The sequence below is a fragment of the Leptonychotes weddellii genome, chromosome 3 (assembly GCF_054177405.1).
Source record: "Leptonychotes weddellii isolate Sample4059 chromosome 3, ASM5417740v2, whole genome shotgun sequence".
Classification (NCBI taxonomy): domain Eukaryota; kingdom Metazoa; phylum Chordata; class Mammalia; order Carnivora; family Phocidae; genus Leptonychotes; species Leptonychotes weddellii.
Window position 1 is genome coordinate 64684458 of NC_138371.1, and position 10905 is coordinate 64695362.

General features: G+C 38.4%; 1 protein-coding gene and 1 long non-coding RNA gene across 7 annotated transcripts in view; both read left to right on the forward strand.

Moving 5' to 3' along the window:
* Window positions 1-10905, forward strand: part of RBMS1 (RNA binding motif single stranded interacting protein 1) — a 209563-nt gene that overhangs the window by 41390 nt on the left and 157268 nt on the right. The gene's annotated exons all lie outside the window — the stretch shown is intronic.
* LOC145720540 (uncharacterized) lies at window positions 6464-10226 on the forward strand. Its single transcript, XR_014143581.1, has 2 exons — window positions 6464-9293; window positions 9511-10226. It is a non-coding gene; the product is annotated as an uncharacterized LOC145720540 (long non-coding RNA).

Genomic DNA, 10905 nt, shown 5'->3' on the forward strand with positions numbered 1-10905 from the left:
TATTACAGTGTATTGTTATAATTGATCTATTTTATTATTAGTTATTATTGTTTATTTCTTACTATGCCTGATTTATAAATTAAGCTTTTTCATAGGTATATATGTAAAAGCATAATATTTGGTTTGCTACTATCTGCAGTTTCAGGCTTCCACTGGGGGTCTTGGAACATATTCCCTGTGGGTAACGGGGGACTACTGTATATTTTTGGATTAGTTTTGGACCTGTTGCTTATCTATTCTATTTATTGAGAGATAAGAACTATGAAGGCACTGGAAGGTGAACGCTCATTTCAATAGATTAATCTCAGGTATTTTGAGCACAACAACCAACATCCAAAGAGCAAGCATTTGAATTAATTTTGTCATAAACAAATACATTTAAGGATCCTCATTATTTCTTTAAAGTTAATATGATGTGTCAAGAAAAGAAACACTCTATGAATTTTTTTTCTAGTTTAGACATTAATTGTTTTTGTTTTTTGATTGTTTTTGCTTTTGTTTTCCCCTTGAAAATTGGTCACGGTAAGTAAGTAAAGCAGTTAAGGCAGGTCAACATGAGTTTCAAAATATTGGCTTGGGAGCTACTTCAGTCTTTATCTTTGTCTTCCTGTTTATTTATAGACTGGAAAAGGAAGACAGCCTTTCCTGCTTTTGCAGTTTCCTAATGATGATATCTCAATTTATAATGAATAAATCCAAAGGAAGAAGGCATTCTTTATACATCTACAGAAGAAACCATCGCTCTTAAAAGCTGGGGGTCAGGGTTGTTAGGTTCAAGTGGTTAAATGATTTTCACCATTTCACTTTATTTAAAAATTAATGCAGCTTTTTCAAAAATTTCTTAGCCTTAAAATGTATTTGGGCTGTTACTATAAAAAGAATATCAGAATAGACAGTATTATAAAAGGATATAAAGATATAATTGTTGTGAGCCATAGTAAAACTAACTCTTTTGGCATTTCATGGCTGGTCCTGATAATTTTGTTACCTTTGGCGTGAAATTAAAGTTCGTAGAGCCTATGATCTGATTACCCCTATTTATAACAATATTTTGCATTCATTCAATCAACACTTTCTAAGAGTGCTGAGTGCTAAGAATTCATAGATGAGTAAGACCTAGCCTGTGCTTTTGGAGAGTCCATAGTCTAGGGGAAAAGGAGATGACTTAATCTTCTCTGTGGTCATCAAGAGCATCATCCAATCCACTCTAAGAGCCAGTGTAGTCTCTCTTGACCCCCTGTGCTCAGAGGAGCCATGTTCCAGTCTGTCTTGATTTTTGAGTCTTCAGAATTTCAGCAAGTTAGTTAGGAATATTAGAAAGAGTGGGCAAGACTCCTTCATTAATCCATTCACTCATAAGTATAAGCTGCCCTTTGTGGCAGAGATGTCCTGTGCCACATACTAACAATATAAAGGTGAAAGCCCATTGATGTCTTCAAGGAGCTTACAGTTCAGTTGGGGAAAAAAACAAGTCAACATACATAATTTCCCCAGCCAGAACAGTAAGGGCAATGAGATCAGTAACCATAGACTTTTGTGAACAATGTAGTAGAATCAGCCAGAGACAGGGCTGTGGATTTAGCAACCCCGTTTCAGTTTCCTCAGGCAGCTTCATTTCCCAGCTTCTTTTGTAGTTAGGGTGGAGCCCTGTGACTGGGCTGTGGTGAGTGGAATGTGGGCAGAGTGATGTACACCACAGTTTGGACTGGATATAAAATCCTTCACTCTCCTTCTTCTCTTTCTAAGATGACCTCGGAGGCCAGATATAGAAGATGGCAGCATTATCAGATAGAAGGAGCCTGGCTCCCGGAACGATTGTGTGCAGTTCACTCACCCACCTATAAACACTGATCCTCCAAACAATATTGAATTGTAATATAAATGAGAAATAAGCTTTTATTATGTTAAGTCCTTAGATTTGAGCTTATTTTTTATAGCAGTTAATTGTACTGATTAATGTACTCTCTCTCCACTCTAAGGATATCTGCCCCTAGTAAGCATTAATTATGTAAAGAAGGAGGAGGAAGAGTATTCCGGGTGGCTAACAACATATAGGGGAGGGAGAAAGGTTGGAGCTTTCAGGAAACAGTAAGAAGTTTGGTGTGACCAGGTGTAGTGGGAGTGAAGGGCAGTATTTAAGTGATGGGACTGGAGAGTAAAGTGAAGGGCAGATCATGGAAAGCTTTGTGAGCCAAGCTAAGGGAAAACCACCTAGACTTGAGAGGAAAGCAGTGTAAGGGATAAAGTGTGTAATGGTGATGTTCAAACAGTAAAGAATAAGAACTAACCCAGATTTGGTGAATGGCTTAATACTAGAAACAATTTCTCATAATTGAGGTAATTTTTAGTAATGGACATGCTTTTAGTGGGTTTTCCCACACACATGGTCTTCAAAAGTTTGTGATCATAGACCTCTCCATTGTGCTAACATGGACATGGACATGGACATTGATGGAACATGCGGGAATGTTCCACTTGAAGAGGAGGGAAATTGGAAAGACTATAATCATTATCTTCAAGTATGGATAGCAGGTGGAAGAGAATTATACTTGACTAAATGGTCCCAAAGGGCTAGTTAAACAATAGGTAGAAGGGTAGGGAGACAGATTTGGGTTCAGCATAAGGAAGAACTTTCTGTCATAATTGCCTGAATAGCAATTGTTCAGTCCTAGAGAAGATGGCAATGCATTTTAAGAACAAGAAGGGTTGAAATAGACTGGCACCACAACTTGGAGATACTATGATGGAGGTGGTTCAGGGATTGGATGAGGCTGGGATTAGAAAACTTTTGATGTTTTTGCTAATAATAGTCTCATATTCTTTGATAGTTAATTTAAACTATTATGAAGGCCAACTTTACTTGTATTCACCCTGATTTCAAAGTCAAGGAAGTGCATAAGGTTAAAAAACTTCCAGAGAGAAAACTATGCCTGCACAGAAATGTCTTTACCCAGAGCTAACCATTTGGCACTTACTACATACTTTTTGTTGGGGCTGATGAATAGGCATTTAGTCTGGTTAATATGGCTAAATGACCTTACAATGATATCACTGAATGATATCTTCAACAGTGTCAAACTCCAACAAGAAGACAGTAGGGTGAATGAAAAGGCAGATACTATCTTCCTCTGCCATATTGGGGGAAGAAACTTTCTCTTAACTCCCTTATTTATCAATGCCAGATAGCCCAACTATTCCTCCACATTGTCAGAATTTCTCTCATCGCTGCCTCCGAACTGACGAATGGGGATTGATTGGTCTTGAATGTGCACTGTAGCAAGACCCAACTTTATTTAAAATACCATTAAGATGCAAACACATTATGGCTGCTCTGAAGGCTTTCTCTTACAACATGAATTATTTAAATCGCTTCTTAATAATTGCATTGATTTCCACAGTTAAAAGCAGTTGAGATTATGGAATCTGCTCGATACCACTTAAATGTTTATAGATGTTCAAGTTGACAAAGACCTTTTAGACACTGATAATTCCTTGCACTAGATTGGAATGCTGGAGATTTAGCATTACCAGGAGTGCTCTGTGATTATTTTTAATAAATCAGGAGCACTGTAATGGCAGCCATTTAAGGTCTTCATTCTTATTCCATTTTATTCCCAGAGTCATTGCCTGAAAATCTAGTTATGCTAAAAATCTGACCAAAAACTTTTACATTTATATTGATCAGAAGCTTTTATGTTTCTTTTGCAAAGATCAATACAGTAAACGTGTCCTAACCTGCGTGTATTGATGCATATATTTTAAAAATCTATGAATATTTATAGTGATAAAATCCAATAAGATTTCAGTTTCTTAGATGCTTTTAGTACCCTAGGAAAGAGGGGCAAGTTTACTAGTATGCAAAGAAATGATAGGTGAAGCAAAAATTAGATCTTTTGTTCTCTTTGATTCTCTCCTTATTTGGAAGAGTCTGGGAAGAGTGATTTCCATAGTCTCTTAGTCTGCTCAGGTTGCCATAACAAAATACCATAATACCATAAATGGGGTGGGTTAAAAACCGAAAAATGTATTTTCTCACAGTTTTTGGAGGCTGCTAGTATGAGGTCAGGGTGCCAGCATGGTCATGTTCTAAAGAGAGCTTTTTTTTATTTTCCTGGCTTGCAGATGACTGTCTTCTCACTGTATGCTCATAGTGTCTCTCCTTGGTGCATGCGCTTGGAGAGAATTTACCAGCCCTGCTGCATTAGGACCCCACCCTTATAACCTCATTTAACTTTAATTTCCTCCTAAAAGCTTTATCTCCCAATATGGTTACATTGGAAGTTGGGGCTTCAACATAATGAATTTTGGGGAGATACAATACAGTCCACAGCACATACGGGTGGGTTCTGGAGTCAGACTGCTTGAGTTTGAATGTGACCTGGGGCTAGTTACTTAGCCTCTCTGTTTCTTGGTTTTGTATAAACTTAGAATGAAGATAGTAATTCTTTCATGGTTTATCATGTTGAATAAATGAGTTAAGACATGCAGTGTACTTAGTGTATGGCATCTAGTAAGTATTCAATAAATGTTAGTTATTACCAAATATCTGATTAGGTATTTGTACCTTTAGCTAAGACTTTTGTGATTTTATATATGTGATACTCAAGTACTTCATCTTTATGGATATCAGTGAATACTGACACTGGGAATACACAGCATGCCTTTGAAATATTCCCCCTAAATCTTGATAGATGCTTGAATATAGGAGAATAGAATATATTTTACTTTATAAAGTTCTTACAAAGAAGTTTTTCCCATCAGTGTTGATCTGGTCTCCCTACTCCTCCCCATTCTGTCCAGCACTACAGAATGTCTACTCTCCAAAAAGACTTAGGACCCTCTACTGTTTATCACTGAAAGGTTTCAGGATGACATTGTGTGCATTCTACCAAAAAGCAAGGGCAGAGTAACTGTCCTAGCAACAGAAAAAGGAATTCTCTACATTTCCTATTACTTTACTTAGCGCATGCACACACACACACATGCTTTCCTTCTTGTAAAATTAAAAATAAAACACATGGTTATATAACTTATTGCTGTGGAAATCAAGGTACTTTATTTTAGAAATGCAGTAGTCTTTCAATTCTACTTATAGGGAGTTTGGGGTCAAAGATAGCCTTATTTAGTTAGTGTCTTGGAAAGTTAAGTAGAAAATAGTGGACAACTTACCAGTAGCTCTACAGGCAAGGTACAGTTGCCCAACTTATTGGCCAATATTCTATTTCCTATGTTAAACTGAACACCGACTGGAATTTGAATTGAATTAAAAAGGTGGAGAAAGTACACTTTAACTGATTCTCAAATAATTATTTTTTCAAGATTTGTAGCACATACTATCAGATGGTCGTCATTCCTTTGTGGCTCTTTCTAAGTCTAAAGGAGGAGCTGTATTCTCAATAAATATCAATCAAGGTGGTTTCTCTTTGGCAGGCAAGGTTTAAAAAGGCGGGGGAGGGTTGGGGAGAGGAGAAAAAGCAAGCTAGAAAATGCCCATGAATTCTCTTAGCCCTCTTCATAGAAAACAGTCTTTTCCTGCCTTCTGAATTCATGTTGTATGAGTTGGGCCCATTTCTTACCTCCCTATCCCATTTTGAGTGCGTGAACGAATCATGGATATTTTATCCTTATAAACATTTCATTTTAAATAGTTGTACCTATGAGTGAGATTATAAGACTTTTACTAAAATTAGAAACCTAAGAGTCTTTATATCTGCGCTCCTGTTAAAAAAATAAATAAAATGAAATATTTATATAGTGCAGTGTCTAGCTGCTGTAGGATGTGCAATTTAAGTGATCTATCCCTGTAATACTTTTCAGTGTTGGGATGGCCAGTTCTACTAGAATATTGAATGCAATAGAAAATAAAATCAGCATGGTATGGGCATGTACAACTTGCATGTAAACTAAAGTGTTAAGCATAAATTATATTTAAATGTACTGGGTTCCAACTATTTATTGAGAAATAGTATTGAATAGTGTAAATAAATATATACATGCATGCACACATACATACATAATAATATAATATTCTTATTCTGGAAAGAAAATGAACATTGACACCTATCTCCATACTAAAAAATTGGTTTTGGGATGCCTGGATGGCTCTTAATCAGTTAAGGGTCCAACTCTTGATTTTGGCTCAGGTCATAATCACAAGGTTGTGAGATTGAGCCCCGTATCAGGCTCCATGCTCAGCACGGAGTCTGCTTAAGATTCTTTTTTACCTGGGGCACCTGGGTGGCTCAGTTGGTTAAGCGACTGCCTTCAGCTCCGGTCATGATCCCAGGGTCCTGGGATCGAGCCCCGCATCGGGCTCCCTGCTCGGTGGGAAGCCTGCTTCTCTCTTTCCTACTCCCCCTGCTTGTGTTCCCTCTCTCGCTGTGCCTCTACCTCTCTCTGTCAGATAAATAAATAAAATCTTTAAAAAAAACAAAACAAACAAACAAAAAAAGATTCTTTTTTACCTCTCGTCTGCCTTTCCCCCTGCTTACTCACTCTCTAACTAAATAAATAAAATCTTTTTCAAAAATTAAAAAAAAAAATTGGTTTAATTGGAATCATAGACCCAAGTATAAACTCAGAACCATAGATCTTCTAGAAGACAAAAGAGGATGTCTTTGTGATCTCATAGTAGGCAAAGATTTCTTGGACACCACACAAAAAGACAAATCATAAACTTAAAAAAATTGTTAAATTGGACATCATCTATATTAAACATTTCTGCTCACCAAAATGTACCTTTAAGAAAATTAACGGACAGGTACTGACTGGGACAATATTCACAGCATGTATTCACATGACAAAGGACTTGAATCCAGAATACATAAAGACTTGAGCAGATACTGCACAAAAGAATATCTGTGAATGGCCAATAAGCTCATAAAAGGTGCTCGACATCATTAGACATCAGGAAAATGCAAATTATAGCCACAGTGAGATGTCATTTCACATCCACTAGAATAGCTAAAATAAAGAAGACTGCCAACACTGATTATTGGGGAGGATGTGGAGCACCTGGAATTCTCAGTCATTGCTGGGAGTATAAAATGGTCTAATCACATTGGAGAACCGTTTCACAATTTTTTTTATAAAGATAAACATGCATCTACCATATGACCCAGCAGTTTGACTCTTAGGTATTTACCAATGAGAAATAAAAATATAGGCCCACAAAAAGGCTTGCATAAGAATGTCTATAGCAGTCTTATTCATAAAGCCCCAAACTGGAAACAATCCAAATGTCCATTAACAGGAGAATGAATAAGCAAATTTCTTTATAATGGAGTACTACTCAGCAATAAAAAAGAATAAACTACCGATTGAAGCAACATCAATGAATCTCACATACATGCGGAGTGAAAGAAGCCTGTTGCCAAAAAAAAAGGGGGGGGGCCTCATTCTATTATTTCATTTACATGAACTCCAAATACAGGCAAAACTATATGGTGATGTCAGATAGTGGTTGGAGAGGGAGATTGACAGGAAAGGGATCCGATGTAACTCTGTTAGGGACAGAAATGACCTGTGTCTTGTTTTGAGTGGTTGTTACACAACTGCATGTAATTGTCAACATTCGTGGACTAAACATTTAAGATCCATGTGTTTTATTCTATGTTAATTATATCTCAATTAAAAAAATAAGAAGAATCTGTCTTCTTCCACCAAAATGATTGCAGACTGATGAATAATCCAAGATGGGAGCCTAGAGAATGTGAGAAAATGTTATATGTGTGATTTCTTGGAAAAAGAAGAAATTGGCTGCCTCCAATGCGCATATGTATGTCTGTGCTCTGAGGACCCTTCAAAAGAATCTTAGAGAGGAGGACCTGTAGCCAACAACCTACTAAGGAAATGCAAATGGAAAGCACTGCTGTTATACCAGCAGATCTAGGGACATCACTGAATAAACTATTTTAAAGCACACAGATTTTGGTGGGGGTTTGTAGGGAGCAGGAGTGGGCTTTGCCAGCAGTTAAGATGGTGACTGTCATGCTTCACCGAGGGGAGAATGTGGTTCATGGGGATGCTTCTGAAGATACCTCTAGTGTTCCTTGGCTTGAGAGTTGACTGACCAAAAGATCAGTTAGTCAGTGTATGTCGAAGGTGGAGCTGAGGTAGCAGCATCCAGAAGTCAGGGATGCTGGTTTGGTTTTTGGTATCAGAATTACACCTTGGACCCTGTTTCTTAAGGCCAGAAATATTGAGTTCTGCCTCAGACATGAGGCTGGATCCATGTGATCAGCTTTCCTGATGGAGAAGGAGAATTCCTTTGTGTTCCCAGTTACCAGAAAGCATTGATCTCCAAAGATTGCCTTTCATCTGCATAAACAATGGACTTTATATAACTCAGTTCCCCTACGGAGTTCCTTATAATGATCTCAAAGAGTATTCTTGACTTCTGAATGCTTTCAATGCTGCTGAGAAGCAAAAAGGACTTGATAGGAAGTCAGAGAGGGCATTGACATCAGAGTAGCTTATTCCCTTCCTGCAGTGGTAGGAACAGCAGGACCCTAAGGCATTTCTTACTTCTTATCCAGGTCCTGTCAAAAATCTCAGCCGATCACAGCAGTGAAAATGGTAAGAATAGGGTGATTCCCCTGCATTTTTGGAGTCAGCCTCTTGAAAACTCTGTTAGAGAAATTTACTTATATGTCCTTAATCCCTTAAATGGGGAAGTATCTAATAGGGCTTGGTTTGGAACTTGGTTTTGGTTTGGAACTTGGTTTTAGAAAAACCATGAAGTATCACTTGCATCCGTTAATAATCAGTGCCTCTCATTTTCCCCCTGAATGACAGCAGTGTGTATTGCCTGTGATATGGACTGCTCCTTTGTACTTGTAACCCTCACAATTTGAACATTTCCTATGTTATATATTATAAGATGCAAAAATGTCGTGAGACACTGTTCCCAGAACCCTTGGGAGTTTGACCCAGAGGAAGCGTCATATTCATGGGATGCCTTTGTTCATATGGTTATAGACATTTCAAGATTCATTTGTCAGCCACAAAATTGGTCATATTTCAACATCTGTTACTCTGGCACATACTGATGGAAAGATGAAGATTCTGAGCAGTGAATATTGGATTGGAGTGTTGGCATTTCTGATAGAACTGGCAATTTTTCAAATTGAGTGAGGTGTTAGGTAGACTTTGCTTTATGGATTATATATCACTTTATTATGGATTATATACCATTCTTGCTAATTGTGCTAAACTTGGAGAGACTGCAAGAGAAATGAGATCAGTCTGTGCTTTGTACCTCTGCCTTCCCAGAATGCCTTTAAAGAGCTCAGGTGGGAGGGCACCTGGGTGGCTCAGTCGTTAAGCGTCTGCCTTCGGCTCAGGTCATGATCCCAGGGTCCTGGGATCGAGCCCCGCATCGGGCTCCCTGCTCGGCGGGAAGCCTGCTTCTCCCTCTCCCACTCCCCTGCTTGTGTTCCTGCTCTCGCTATCTCTCTCTCTGTCAAATAAATAAATAAAATCTTTAAAAAAAAAAAAAAAAGAGCTCAGGTGGGAGCCACAAACCTAGACAAAAAACTAAGGAGGTGGCTGTGGTGAAGTTAAATCATTGTCATGAAGAATAATCCTAAAAGTCTGGGATGATGGCCTTCAGGATAGTAGTTGCCAATTTATTATTCTGTTTTTATGTAAGATTTTCCCCCTTTAACATTCTTTCAAGGTTCAGTCTAAGTGACTTGGGAACTCTCAAGCAGGTTTTACCTTGGTGAGTATTCCTTTTAGCATTTTAGACTTGTCCAGCAAATTTTTTTTCATATCATTCATACTTATTTTGCCTACTAAAAATATTTTCCCAGCATCATTTCATTGTAGGGAAATGTAGTCTCCTCCTCTAAAGGCAAACAAGATTAATGTGCAAACTTAGCCTTATCTACTTACATCTTTTAATGATTTAAAGTTGTAATCCCATCATTGAATTAAATATGCATGGTAAAAAAGAAAAGATAAGAAATAGAGTGGGGGCAGGGGTGATTCTAGGATATACTCCAGAGACAGACAGCCTGGCTGCTTGCATTCAGTTAATCTGGCTTTTTTTTGTTCATCACCCTTCACATTTCAGTTTAAAGGTCTTAGCTGAGGATTCTTTTTCTAAATACATTCTTTCCTAACAGTATAAACACGTACGCTACAGTTGTCCAAGAACCCATTATTACTCTGTTGGCTCCTTTTTAATTTTACTTTCTTTTTACTTAGTGGTGGCAGTAACACCCTCGTATCTATGCCATATTGAAGCATGGGTAAAAGCGGACAGCCAGTATTTCCAAGTTATTTCTTTTCTTTGGAGTAAAAAGTAGAAGCACAAGTTTGGTACTAAAGTATGGAGTAGATAACAAATCAACCCCAAACTTTAGAGCTTAAAACAACAAGAATTTATTCTTTCTCATGATTCTGTGGCACAGGAATTTGGACAGGGTCAGGGTTGGCCGTTCTACATGTCATCACTCAGGGTGGGGGCGCTGGGCTGTATTCAGCTGGGTTCACTCACTGAGCGGCATTCCGCTGGTGGCTTGGATGAGCGGGGAAGTTGTGACTGTTTCACTTTGAATAGCTAGTGTCTCTTGCTTTGCACTTACCCTTTCTCTCTCCATCTTGGTAGCTTGGCCTTTTCTTATAAGACAGTAGTCTCAAGACAGTTGGACTTATTTTTTTTTCTTTTTAGAGAGAGCACGCGTGTGCACATGCACGTGTGAGCAGGTGTAGGGGCAGAGGGGAGGGAGAGAGAATCTTAAGCAGACTCCATGCTTAGCTGAGCCCAGCGCAGGGCTTGATCTCACGACCCTGAGATCATGACCTGAGCCGAAATCAAGAATCAGATGCTCAACCCACTGAATCACCCAGGCGCCCTGATAGTTGGACTTCTTAATGGTGGCTGGCTTCCAAGAGGAA